At 51.7% G+C, this 14,185-nt stretch overlaps 1 protein-coding gene across 4 annotated transcripts in view; it reads right to left on the bottom strand.

Annotated features, from left to right (window-relative positions):
• The window catches only part of PIK3C2B (phosphatidylinositol-4-phosphate 3-kinase catalytic subunit type 2 beta), an 86,862-nt gene that overhangs the window by 69,524 nt on the left and 3,153 nt on the right, over positions 1-14,185 (bottom strand). The window contains exon 2 of one of the 4 annotated variants that reach the window (XM_089773702.1): positions 12,119-12,274. The exons of 2 other annotated variants lie outside the window; for them this stretch is intronic. The gene's annotated coding sequence lies outside the window, so the exon portion shown is untranslated. Of the gene's footprint in view, positions 1-1,849; positions 3,043-12,118; positions 12,275-14,185 lie in introns of those variants that run through there. One more of the 4 variants, XM_075910114.2, reaches the window with a different exon arrangement.

The raw sequence follows: 14,185 nt of genomic DNA, 5'->3' as shown, positions 1-14,185 counted from the left end.
TCAAAATCCCCAATCTGCGGCCCTAGGGACTGAAATCCTCTCGCTACCCTCAAAGCCCCAGTCTGCATTACGGAGTTATTTTGAAATAACCCCCCTTATTTTGAAATAATAAGCGGAGCCTCCACATGACCAGAGGCTGGTTATTTCGAGATCTGTCCTCCTGCTTTCCTCAGGGAATAACGCTGATTTCAAAAGTGTTATTTTGAAATAGCGACTCCCCAGAGTCATTCCAAGTAATTGCTCCGCAGTGATTCCTGGGGCTCTAAGCTGATGTAGTGCGTCCACATTCACGGAGCCTGCCTCAGACTCATTTTGAGGCTTCCCCATTATTTCGGGAGTTATTTCGAATTTAGTTATTTCGAAACAATTTCCTAGTGTCGACATGCTCCAATGCAGCACAGTTGGCTGTGGGGCAAACTTCCCCCACACCGCCCCCTGCCAATGCACGTGTCCCTTGCATTGCTGGAGCAACTGACCAAGAGGGGTGCGTCTCTCCATGGCCATCAGTTAGAAGCTGGGGGGGGGAGGCTGTGAAGTTGGGAGTTGGACCAACCCCAGCCAAGCTCATTCCACGTGCCTCCGCCCACAGCTACCCAATAATTTTGCTTGCCGCCAACATCAGCATGGATTCGAGCCAGGGACCTATTGGTAAATGGCTCTAAATCTCCATAACCGAAGTGCAGAATCCCCCACCCCATTTCTTTTGGCCTATGGCCTGTTCGACAGGCACTTTGATTTTCCTCTCCAGCCCCCTTTTGCCAGCAATCAGCCCAGCCGAGAGCCATTTCGTCCCCGGCAGTTGCTTGTAGCCAAAAAGTGGGTTGATCACAACAAATTAGGAGCTATGATCCCGCCAAAGACATTGCATCCACTCTGTTTTATTCCCCCTTTCCCTGGAGCATCCAAGAACGTGGGGCCCGGACTGTGACAGGTATAATTTTAAAGGACTAGGGGCCAACTTTTGTTTTCTCTTTCGGGGCTCGATGAACACCCTGCTAGCTGCCTGAGTGAGTCCATGGTGTGCCATGGTACGTCTGCCTTCCAGCGGAGGATTACAGAGATGCGGCGGGGGGCAGCACATAGCTGCGTCCCTGGAATGACAGCGAAGCCAGAAGGACAGAGGGGCAATCGCGACCGGAGTGACAGTGCCCACTTTACCAAGCCACCCCGTTCCTGGTCAGACTGCACAGAGCCAGGGAGGGTAAGTTTCACCCTATCCAAAGAGATTCAATAAAGGAGGGGTGGGGGTTAAGGTCACGGGGGGCCCATCTGGTCTAGGGACATGCCCCGGCACATGGGAAGGGTTAAACCAGCCCCAATGCGAACAGCTTGCTGTGCGTGCGCTCTGTTCTGCTCCCGGCAGCTGTACCCCACCTGCTCCACGCTGGGGAGGGACCCGGCAAGCCAAGCAGAAAACCATGCTCTCGTCTGTGGGAATTCACAGCGGAGAGAACTCTCCGGCGGGTCCCCATCCCCCCAGCACTCAGCCCGGCAGCAGATGCAGCTCTGGATGGAAGCAGAGACGGACTCTCGGGTGGAGGGAGTGTCGGCTTAGCGAGGGAGGGGGAGCCAATGCCAGCGCGTCTGCCTGGAGAGAGACCCTAGGGGCTCTCCACCAGGGCTTCCCCTCCCTCAGCTGCTTTTCAGAGGCAGCTAGAAGCATCAGCAAAGGCATCAAACCTCCCAGATCAAGCAAGCAGAGCAGGCCGCGGAAGGGAAGCTCAGGGAGGCGGAGGCCATGAAGGGGAGACAATTCCCACCCATTTTTAATCAGCCAGAGGGAGGAACAGGCCTGAAAAAGGCAACGGCTCCATCAGGTTGCTGCTTCCCCTCATCCTGCAACACCCACCTGAACTGCATCCACACAGATCTCCCTCCTGACCGCGTGGGCTTGCCAGATGCTCTCACCGAAAATCCCGAACATAGCAAAAACCCAGACAAAAGTTGTTGAGCAAAAAAAAAGGAGGGGGGGAGGCACTGTGCCTTTAAGAATCCCTGCACTCTTCACTTCCCCCTGCCCACGCCAGATGCGTTTGTCTATGTAGATTGTAAGCTGTTCAGAGCAGGGGCTGTCTCTGACCGTGTGCATGCACAGCACCTAACACAAAGAGGCTTCCGTGTCTCAGTCCTCCTGCAAGCTGACTCTTTGGAGAACGGCCCAGGAGCAGAACGAGCCCTGCCCCCAGGGAGAGCCGGGCCTTTCCACCAGCTGCAGGACCCTGACGTGGGGTGGAGACCCAGGCTTAGTGACTGGCTTTCAGCCACACAGATCAGTCCCAAACTTCCTCCGAGGCAGAGGGTGTTTAGATTCACAAGCATCTGTGGCGGAGGTGAAGGGCACAGCTACATCTACAGAGATTCATTCCTTTAGCATCGACAGCTTTCCCCAGACCCTCCTGCTCCTGCTCTCTTATTCAGCCTTTCTGGGGATCAGGAATGAGAGAGAACCGTAGGTTCCTGGGGGACAGACCTGAGCATTAGTCCTTATTTGCATTACAGAAGTGGTGTGCAGTGTCCCCTGTAGCCGAGTGCTTGGGTGGCCACCCAGGAAAGATTCAGAGGGTGTCCAGCTGATTAGCAGAGCACCCATAGCGACCCACAGGTGGCAGCTTGTGTTTCTATAGGTCGTGCACATCTGCGCTTGCCTCAGTGCACATAACAAAATGTATTCTTCACACGGATGGAAAACAATTCAAAGTGGCATAGTGCCGTGTTTCTCAACCGCTTTTTATAAAGTACCCCTTTAAAAAAAGTGATAAGTACCCCCAGTCCCTACCGTTTTCAGACACGCACATTTTCTTTCTACCCTTGCAACTCATTTGTGTAAACAACTTAATTGTCAGAGTTGGGCGATGACATTTCTGGGTGTAAAAAGTACAAAAATAATACAGAACTGTAAAACGTAAAAGAAAAATTCAGTTTTCTCCAAATTTCAGTGGTGTTGATGTATCCCCCTCCCCCCAGACTTCTCTCGAGTACCCCTGAGGGGACTGGTACCACTGGTTGAGAAACACTGGCATAGTGCACAGAGATCCCCCACTGAAATCAGGACCCCGTTGTGTGAGGCATAGCCCAAACAGAGGCGTAGCAAGGATGTTATGCGCCCGGGGGCAAAGGCAAAATTTGCCCCAAACCTGGAACACAGCTGACCCCGACCCTGCAGAAACGGGCAGGGCTTGTACTGCGTCTTCCCCGCCCCCTCCAGTTTGGGGCCGGCCCCCGCACGCACTAACCCGCTGGCGGAGATGGAGGAGTGGCTGGGAGCAGGGAGTAGGTTCCAGCTGGTGGAGGAGGAGCAGGCAAGCCGAGGGATGACAGGGGGACCAAATTGGTGCCCCCCTAGAGTGGCGCCCAAAGACAACTGCCGCCCTGCTCCCTCCTCGCTACACCACTGTGCCCAGACACAGAGAAAGAAACTGTGCCTGTCCCACAGAGCTTTAAATCAAACTAGGCAAAGGCTGGGAGAAAGGCAGGGTAATGATGCACAGTAACGCTAACTGGCCAAAATCACACAGGCAGAGCCAAGAACTGACCCCAGACTCCCTGAGGGTATGTCTACACTACCCCGCTATTTCGAACTAGGAGGGTAATGTAGGCATACCGCAATTGCAAATGAAGCCCGGGATTTGAATTTCCCGGGCTTCATTTGCATAAGCGGGGAGCCGCCATTTTTAAATCCCCGCTGGTTCGAACCCCATGCCGCGCGGCTACACGCGGCACAAACTAGGTAGTTCGAACTAGGCTTCTTAGTTCGAACTACCGTTACTCCTCATTCCACGAGGAGTAACGGTAGTTCGAACTAGGAAGCCTAGTTCGAACTACCTAGTTCCCCGCGGCACGGGGTTCTAATGAGCGGGGATTTAAAAATGGCGGCGCCCCACTTATGCAAATGAAGCCCGGGAAATTCAAATCCCGGGCTTCATTTGCAATTGCGGTATGCCTACATTACCCTCCTAGTTCGAACTAGCGGGGTAGTGTAGACATACCCTGAGTCCGGGCTCCTGCATGGATCAGAGATGCTGTGGAAAGAGTTACAGTCCAGGGACAGTGCCTTGGGAGAGCAATCTGACTTGCGCAGAGCAGCCTATGACAGGGAGCAGCTCAGAGACCTACCGCTGGCAGGGCCCCTCCAGCAAGGACACACATACATATCTGCATGGCAGGAGCTTTCGAGGGAGAGATTTACCCAGGCTCACAGTTTAATATGAGTGCCGTTTAGCAGGGCGAACACTCAGGCTTCGTCTACACTGCCAGCTTTGCCAGCAGAGCCTATGCAAATGAAGCATGGATTAGCATATCACCGTGCTTCATTTGCATGATTTATGCAAGCCATTTTTGTGCAAAAACTAGCAGTGGGGACAGGGATTTTTTGTGCAAAACTCCTGTTTTGCTCAAGATCCTTATGCCTCTTGGGATCTTTGCATAAGGATCTTGCGCAAAATAGGAGTTTTGCGCAAAAAAACCCTGTCCACACTGCTTGTTTTTGCGCAACAACGGCTTGAATAAATTATGCAAATGAAGCATGGTGATGTACTAATCCGTGCTTCATTTGCATAGGCTCTGCCTGCAAAGCCAGCAGTGTAGACATAGCCTCTGTGCCCAGGCAGGCTTTGCTTACATACTGCTTGCATTTCATCTGCAGGCAAGAGCGGGGGTCCATGTATTGGTAACACATGGAAAAGTTACTCCACTGGCTCCACAAGAGGCATATTGTGAGGGTGGGGTGGGAGGGAGAGGGACAGAGGGAGGGGAGCGCAGGAGCGACAGAGGAATTCGGGGCCTGATCCAAACCACCTCACCTCCCCCCAAAAATCCCGTTTTGGGTTGGGCTCTGAATGGGGCGAGCCAAGAGGGGGAGTCTAAGGAACATCAGTGGTAGGACTGATGCGAAGTAAATGAAGAGGGGTGTGGAGCACAACAGCCGCCTCTGGAGGAGCTGGAGTGGAGCCGGTCCAAAATGCTCCACGGGGATCCTGGACAGAAACTGACTTTTGCAACAAAAGAAAGAATTTCACACTCAAAACGGTCCATTCTTTGGTTTTCTTGGACTTTTTTTCAAGTTTTTGGGTTGCTTTTTAATGAAAGCCCAACCATAAAGACATTTCTGTCTCTGGCAACCCACAACAACAACAACAACAAAACGAATAAAAATCAGCTCTCAATGAAAACCCAAAAATATGTGAGAAAAATGCCAGCAAAGAGGGAAGAGTTTTCCTTTCAGTCCAGATTTCTGGCAGCAAAAAGAAATTCCGAGCAGCTCTCCTCCCAACAAATGTGACACTCCTGACCAGCCCTCAGGGCCAGCTACACCCTCAGTGCTAAGCCCCTGTTCAAAACTGGGTCAGAGATGTGCCTGGAGTGAAGTAGGGTTGTTGCTAACTAGCTTCGCTGCACGGAGCTCTTTTTCTGAGCCGAGCACCATTACTCTGCAAACGCATAGGGGGCTGGCATGTTACAGAATAGAGAGTAGAACTTGCGTTTTACAAACCCCAGTGATCAGTTACGCAAACAGGTTTCCCCAGCTGGTGTGTGGAGAAGGAATAATCTCATAATGGAACTAACGCCAAAGAAGAGTAAGACAGTGTCCTTTCCCATGCCGATGACTTGGGGATCACTTTGCCATGGGGAGGGGGAAGGACAAGAAGAAAATGCCATGCATCACGCTGGGACTCATGCCCCAGACCTGCTGTACACATCTGGAGGTGTTTGATTTTGGGGAATTTTTCGACTTTAGAGAACACCTCAATCATTTTGCACAACCGTTCAAGAGTGAATGGTTACAGCACAACTTGGGCCAGTGTGCAGGCTTTCAACATTCAGCCCGGGCAGTTTCTGCATCAAAAAAGATCTCTTGGCATTGGAAAAGGTGCAGAAAAGGGCAACAAAAATGATGAGGGGTTTGGAATGGGTGCCATATGAAGAGAGATTAAAAAGACTGGGACTTTTCAGCTTAGAAAAGAGGAGACTAAGGGGGATATGATAGAGGTCTATAAGATCATGACAGGTATGGAGAAAGTGAATAAGGAAAAGTTATTTACTCCTTCCCATAACATAATAACTAGGGGTCACCACATAAAATAAATAGGTAGCAGGTTTAAAACAAACAAAAAGAAGTTTTTCTTCATGCAGCGCACAGTCAACCTGTGGAACTCCTTGCTGCAGGATGTTGTGAAGATCAGGACTTTAACAGCATTCAAAAAGGAACTAGATAATGTCATGGAGGTTAGGTCCATCAATACTTACTACCCCATAATGGGTAGGAATGGTGGCTCTAGCCTCTGTCAGGGGCTGGAAATGGATGACAGAAGAGGGATAATGTGATGATTACCTTTTGCGTTCCCTCCCTCTGGGGAACATGGCATTGGTCACTGTCGGAAGACAGGACACAGGGCTAGATGGACCTTTGGTCTGACCTGGTATGGCCGTTATGTTCTCATGAGAACATTTTAATCTTCCTGGACACTCAGTAACAGATTTAAAAGTAGCCATCCTTTCACCAAACAAACAAACCAACTAACCAACCTTCAAAACCAGACCACAATGAGAAACAGCGGAGCTGCAATTCAGTTGCAAATTTAAATAAGGATGTGGAATGGTTCTCTCACAACAAAGGCAATTTCCCTTCTCATGGTATTCACACTTCCCCATCAACTGCTGGGAGTGAGCCACATCCACCCTGATGGGGACTGATCTTGTTAACCCTGGTCCTGCACCTGATTAGCAACTCCCTTCTTCTGATACGCTAGTATGTATATATCACCCTATCTTGTGATTTCCACTCCATGCATCTGATGGAATGGTTTTCACCCAGGAAAGCTTGTGCCCAAATAAACTGGTTAGTCTCTAAGGTGCTGCAGGACTCCTTGCTGTTTTCGCAGCTACAGACTAACATGGTTGTCCCTCTGAGATGACTCAGATGGTGTCCATTGATCATGGTCTGGTTGCAGATTTCCAGTGGCCCTGTGCAGCCTAATCCCACCCCAACAGTGAAACTAACAGGATCTGCCACAGGGCCACCTGCCCCATGTCAGTTTCTATCAGAGCTATTTAAACCACAGGGATCACAACAGCTAATTGCCAGAGGAGAAGCATCTCTTTGCAGACTACAGGAAAAGTTCTGCACCGATGAATGACGACGACATTTCAGAGGCTCACCGGAGCGTGAAATGGATCCAGCCTTACCAGCTCTCCCCTGACCCACTTGAGTCCCTGACATATTTCCCCTCTGCCCTATATACTCTGGCCTACTTTTCAAAAATGACCCTGATTTGCAGTGGACAAGTGCTCATCCCTTTGAAAACCAGGCTCCTTTAAAAGATCTCAGGACGAGCACCCAAATTTCTAGCTGCCCTTAGGAAAGCGTAGCCCCTTGCTTTAGTCTCCCGCACTCGAGATGGAGGCCTTTGTGTACTATCCGGCAAGGTGTAGCACTCCCTCCTACGCCAAGAAGCATCGTGGGTCTTGCACAATCAGCACTTTCACCTGGGGACTATGCTATGCTAAAATCATCCAGATAGTCTCCTGCATTAAGAATATAAGAACATAAGAATGGCCATACTGGGTCAGACCAGAATTCCATCTAAGCCAGTATCCTGTGTTCTGACAGAGGCCAGAATGGAACAGAACGGAATCGTCAAGAGATCCATCCCCTCTTGTCCATTCCTAGCTTCTGATCAACAGTAGGGGCACCATTCCTGCCCATCCTGGCTAATAGCCATTGATGAACCTATCCTCTGTGAATTTATATAGTACTTTTTTGGACCTTGTTGTAGTCCTAGACCTCACAACATCCTCTGGCAAGGAGTTCCACAGGTTGACTGTGCGCTGCGTGAATAAAAACTTCTTTTTGTTTGTTTTAAACCTTCTATCTCTTCATTTTATGTGGTGACACCTTGGTCTTGTGTTATAGGAAGGAGTAAATAACTCTTCTTTAGTCACCTTTTCCACATCAGTCATGATTTTATAGGCTGGATCCATGGTGTCCAGCACGCTGGCCACTAGCCACATGTTGAGTGTGGCTAGTTGGTTTGAACAATGTGGCTATTTAGCCTGTGAAGTATGGCTAGTTCGCTATAGCAGTAGCTACTATAGTGGCTACTGCTTCAGAACTGGTTGGACACCACGGGACTGGACAGTCTCTGCACCTCCCTTAGTCATCTCTTTTCTAAGCTGAACAGTCCCAGTCTTATTAATTTCTCCTCACATGGCGGCTGTTCCAAACCCTTAATCCAGTGGTCCCCAATGCGGTGCCCGCAGGCACCATGGCACCCACCGGGCCATTTCTGTGCACCCGCCGAGTGATCGGGGCTGGCCCTGTCCCCAGGCGCATGGGCGGTGCCGGCCCCTGGGCACGCAGCGTATGGGTGGCCCCGCCCCCGGGTGCACGACACAAGGGCTGTGCCGGCCCCAGGCGCGCAGAGCAGGGGCGTCCCCATCCCTGGGCGCCCGGTGTGTGAGCGGCCCTGCCCGGCGCCCGGCAGCCCCAAAAGGTTGGGGCCACTGCCTTAATCGTTGTTGCCCTTTTCTGAACTTTTTCCAGTGCCAAGATATCGTTTTTGAGATGAGGCAACCACATCTAAACACAGTATTCAAGATGTGGGTGTCGCATGGATATATACAAAGGCAGTAAGATATTCTCTGTCTTATTCTCTGACCCTTTCTTAATGATTCCTCACATGCTGTTTGCTTTTGCCACTGTGGCTACACGTGAAGTGGATGTATTCAGAGAGCTCTCCACAACCTCACTCTTGAGTGTAACAGCTAATTCAGTCCCCCTCATATTATATGTACAGTTGGGATTATGTTCTCCATTGTGGATTGCTCTATATACGCCCACGGGTAGGCAGGTGCCCTCCAAAGAGAGAACACTGTTTGCCTCCAACCTGTAGCATTACGTTTCTTCCTCTTTAAGCCAATATGTTTCCTATTAGTAGGGGTGCGCAGTCCAGGTCAGGCCAAGGCCCCCTGGAGCAGGCTGACAGGATGTGGAGCTGCTGATGACATGGGCTCTTCAATCATTTCTCTGCGCATTTCCCCCCTCAGGAGGAAATCCTGCCGTGGGAAGGGGGGTGGCTGGCCAGGGCAGGATGGGAAACCCCTGGGCGATGGCTAGCCAGAGATGGGAGGCTTCCAGAGTATCTGGATTGGACTCTGCATCACCCGGTGACTTTGCAGCAGAGCCAAACCAGCCTGAAGGCAGAGCAAGGGGCAGTTGTGAGCTGGCAGGTACAGGGCACAGCCTCAGGTCTTTATCACTGTCGGCCACTCCTCAGATGGGCCCCAGATCTCCCCCGTCCTGCTGTGGTGAGGTTCCCTTACACGGCTGAGTCCAGCCTACGCAGGGGAGACACTACCAAGTTCTAATGGTGGACTCTCTCCATTTTGCAACCCAGATGGGGGCTTATGCCACCTACCGTGGTGACTAACAGAAGATACAAGCAGGGCTCCTTTGCTGGAAGGCTTTCAGTCCAGACAGGAGGCTTTTCTCAGAAGACACACTTCTAGCTCAGCCATAAGCTCTGGGCTGGATGCAGGGCTCCTGGAGGAAGTTCTCTGGCCCAAGTTATGCAGGGAGTCAGACTAGATGATTAGACAGGTCACATCTGTCCTTCCAGACCTATGAATCTAGACAAAGGATCATCTCGCCTCCAGTTCGGCATGTGTCGGGGGGAGCTCTCTGGGAATGTCTGATGTTCTGAGCACCCTGCTTGGAGAATGCCGAGGAGATAGGTACAAGATGTGATGTGCTGAGCCAAGGGCCTTGTTAGCATGGTGGGGATCAAGCTAAGTCCATTTTCCCTCTGCACCTCCTTTCCCACTATTTTACCCTGCTCGCTTGCAAGGAAGGGAGCAAAAGCAACCGAGGAGCTATGACATGCTGCCGTTCAATGCATGGGGCTAGGAATAGCCTCCACTGGCTCAGGAGATGGGTGGCCCATCACTAGGGTTGCCAAGTGTCCGGTATTGACCCGGACAGTCTGGTATTTTTGCCTCCTGTCCGGTAAAAAAAAATCAGAAAATACCAGACACCTAAAATGTCTGGTACTTTCTGATTTTTTCCTTGCCAGGAGGCAAAAATCCCAGGCTGTCCGTCTCAATACAGAGGCAGCCTGGCAACCCTAGTGCTTACCGGGGAGCTGTCTGTCTCGGCGCATCACGCATTTCTTAAAGGGGCCTCGCCTTTTTTTTTTTTTTACTTAACAACTCTCGGGGTCCTTTTTTTCTTTTGTTCAGTATTTTTTCTGAAACTATCAGGCAACCCTCCCCATCACACAAACTTGACAGGTCATGGCCTAAAAGGCATCCAATCGATCTCTGGGTCAGGCCTGGCTAAAGTCCGCCGAGATGGAGCTTCTGCCCCTTTCAGCCTTTCCTATACATCAGGGATCTTTCCTCCATCTACCCTCAAGTGCACTGGTGCTGCAATACCAGGTGTCTGACAGCCCAAGAAAGGCAGGAACCTTCTGCAACCCGCCCCCTGCCACTTCCTGTGCAGGGGTTTCCGTTTTATAGCTCGATGGGGTGTGTCGATTCATATAGCTGGGAGAGGCCGAGGGCGCGTCTGAGGGCAGAGGCAAAAAAAAAAAAAAAAAAAAAAGGAGCTCTCAGGGTCAGGTTCTGAAGGGATCAGCACTCAAAGGCAGGTCAGATTTTCATACCAGCTCAGCTGTGATTGAGATGCCTATGGATGGATTGTCAGAAGAGCTCAGCACGCTGGGTCTGGACATTCACCCTTATCCCTAGCTAATCTTAATCAGTCAGATCTGTGCATGGGCCTGTGTATACACACACACACGTACACACACACACACATGTATTTCCTCTCTGGGCAGGCCTCAGCAGTCTTGTATCCCTTCTCATTGCCTCTTTCACAGAGCAGAGCCCAGAGTTTTCAGGAGGTGCAGAAAGGCAATTCGCCACTGAGCTGTAAGCCACTCCAAGGCAATTGCATTAGCCCTGTGGGTTACACCCACCTGCAGAAGCACACACCAGGCTGTAACAGATCCCAGGTAAGTGCTTTTTTTGTTAACAAACAAAAACAAAAAAAACAAAAAAAAGGTGCCGGAACTCCAGGAGGAAAGTTGTTGAGGGGAAAAAAAAAGCTGGGGCCGGCATTGCCCTTTTAAGAGACGTGGTCCCTTTAACACACATGGCCCAGCAGACTGTTAAACATTTGTATACAGAGGTGCGGGTACATTCCGTTCTTTCCAGGTAAGCTCTGACTGGAGGTGCCGATACTGTGTCTGGAGGTGCTGGTATTGCGTACCGTCACATAAAAAGCACTGCGATCCATCAAGGAAGAGTCGGAAGCTCTCACCTGACATGAGCAGCAATTGTAAACTGCGTGCCCCTTGCAGTACTGTTGCCTTCCCTGTGAGGGGTGTGAAATCTGGGCAGCCCTGAGAAGGGACTGGCTGGACTTTGATGCACTTGCAGCTACCAACTCTCTTGATAACGCTCCCGATGGGCCAACAGTCTCCTAAGCAAGTGGAGGCTATTCCTACCCCTGTGCACCTAACAGCAGCATGTCATGGCTCCTCTGTTGCATTTGCTCCCTTCCTTGCATGTGAGCAGTGTACAGCTGTTGGGGAGGGAGGTGCACCGGGAAAATGGGCTTAGCTTGATCCCCATCACACTAATAAGGCACTTGGCTCAGTGCATCACACCTTGCACCTATCTAAGTAGCGTTTTCCACCCTTCCTGGGGCCAAGCAGTGATGCTCAACACATCAGACATTCCCAGGGCGCTCCCCCCAATACTTGCCGAACAGGAGGCGAGACGGCCCTGTGTCTGGATTCATAGGTCTGCAGGCCAGATGCAACCTAATTATCTAGTCTGACTTCCTGCATAACTCGGGCCAGACAGCTTCCCCTGGGAACCCTGCACCAGCCCAGAGCCTGTGGTTGAGCGAGAGCGTGTCTTCTGAGAAAGATGTGGCTGAAGGCCTTCAAGTGATGAAAGGCTTCACCAGCGTTTACGGTTCACTGCTGGCAGCGAGGCTATTCAGACTCAATGCTGCAGGGTGGATGGAATCTGTAGCCCATGCGCAAAAGGCTGGTGCGTTAGGCTTTGCAGGCCTTCTCGTCCGACACCCTGAGTACAAATGGGAGTGAATTACCTGTCCCCTGGTGTCAACCTAACCTCTAGCCCCTCCTGGAGTGCACAGTGCCTTCGGACGTCTCCTGTCTCCTAGACACGTTCAGCAGGGACGATATGTCCTGCAGAGGGAGTTTGCTGTGGAAGTCACTCTGTGGTGGAGCCTCCTGCATCACCCCTGGAAGGCAAATATATGGCTGCAGACCTTGTGCGGGTGGAGTTTTCTCCCCACACAAAGCATGCCAGCTTGGCCCTGCCCACATTCCGCCCCCAGAACATCTGCACCAGGCGTTCTGGGGCAGAGTGTTGCTGCCCCCAGCACCTGCCCTCCCCATGCTCCAGGGCCAGGGAAGCTGGGACATGTGCCCACCCACCCCTCCCCTCCTGTCCCCATGGGATGGGGGAAGCGGCTTGGCTTTCATGGGGATGGAGCCTCAGCAAGAGGGGCAGGGCTTGCCTCTCCCTGCCCTGCCTTTACCAACTTTGCATGGAGCATCCGTCATCCCTCCAAGCAAGGGATAAAATCTCACCTGCCTCCCAGTAACACAAGCCCTTTGCCAATGAAATAACTGATTTACCCTGAGCTATAGAGTCATGTCACAGAGCTGCCTGACTATCACCGGGAGGAAGTGCCCCTGGGCAGCACTAAAAGTGATGTAGGAGTTGGCCAGGACTCATTTCTTCCTCCTCTGCCCTTCCCACCTCTCTCTGAGTGCAAGCAAATACTATTGGCCCTTTCCAGTCCCAGGGGAAGGGCGGCACCGTGAGCAGCACTGTGCCAGGAAAAGGGCCTGGGAAAGGCTGGGTGGCACAGCTCGACCCAGACAGAACAAGTCACGGCAAGAGTGTGAGAAATATCTGCAGGAGCCAAGTTTAAACACAGTTACAGAGAGAGAGAGACGGTCCCTTCGGCTGTTCTCTGATCTCCCTCCCCAAGGGTATTTCTCACTGGCACCCTCCCTGCCACGTTCACTCCTACCGCTAAAGAACGTTCAACAGTTAAATCAGTCGTGATTCTCTTGGGTTTGGTGGTGGCTGCAGGGGACAGGACCCTGCACGATCTGCGCATCGCAAGCCCAAATCAGACCGGCCAAGCTGGCCAAGGCCTGGACACAGGTTGTTACGGAGTAGCAAGGCTGCTCCAAGGGAAGGCCAGCGGGAGCTGGTAGAAAGCAATAGAGGGAAAGCTCCCCTGTCATTTACACCCGTGACTCTCTGGCTTTGATGCAGGTACAAGCCGATAGACATCCAGGGCGAATGAGGGGAAAGCTGGCCTTGTGGTCTCTCCGGGGGACCATCCCTTAAGTCTTTCAGGCCCATTCTGTGTACAACAGTGTGAATTTTCCCCTCCGTTTCAAACTGGTTGCCCCCGATCAAGACTGGTGTAAGTAAGTGAGTGGAGAGCAGGCCTAGATGGCCTCTATATCATGCATGCACACACCTGGCCAGCTGCACTGATTCTGGCACAGGTAAGTTAAGGGCTTCATCCCAAAGAAGGGCAGGACTCTACAACCTGCAACCTCTGGGCTTCTGCCAGGGAGAGTCTTAGCTTACAGCTAGAGCCCTACAGAACCCCTCTTTTCCCCCCAGGGGATGCTGTTGAAGTGTAAATTGCATTAGCATACTCCCGGTAAGGAGGGTGAGGTTGCATGGCTAGCTACTGTTACAGCCTCCTCCCCAGACACACTCCTACCTGCTGCCCCCAGAACTCTGCCCAACACTCTGGGAGAACAGGTGGGAGTCTACTTTACAGAGTTCCACATCCACTCAAACGTAGGCATTACAGGTATGCAGATTACATGCACAAACTTGGTCTATTGATATGGAAACTTACTAGAAGACTGAGCCAGTGTTTCTTAACTCAATTAATTTTTATGTTCTGGAAAATAAAATGCACATGCTTCTTTTGAATGCTTGCTCTGGGGTGGGCTGGGGAGGAGGGGATCAGGATGGAGGCTGCCCTGGGGAGAAAGGACAACCCCAGCCCTCTCTCACCGCAGCAGCTTGGGGCCAGGTAAGAAGCGCCTCGCCATGGCTGCTGCAGCTCCAGTGGGCACAGCTGGGGAAGGGGTGCATGTCCCCCGGCTGG

Source organism: Pelodiscus sinensis, chromosome 27 (genome assembly GCF_052426305.1).
Source record: "Pelodiscus sinensis isolate ZL-2025 chromosome 27, ASM5242630v1, whole genome shotgun sequence".
NCBI classification, from domain to species: Eukaryota; Metazoa; Chordata; order Testudines; family Trionychidae; genus Pelodiscus; species Pelodiscus sinensis.
This window is presented reverse-complemented; position numbering and strand designations above follow the sequence as displayed.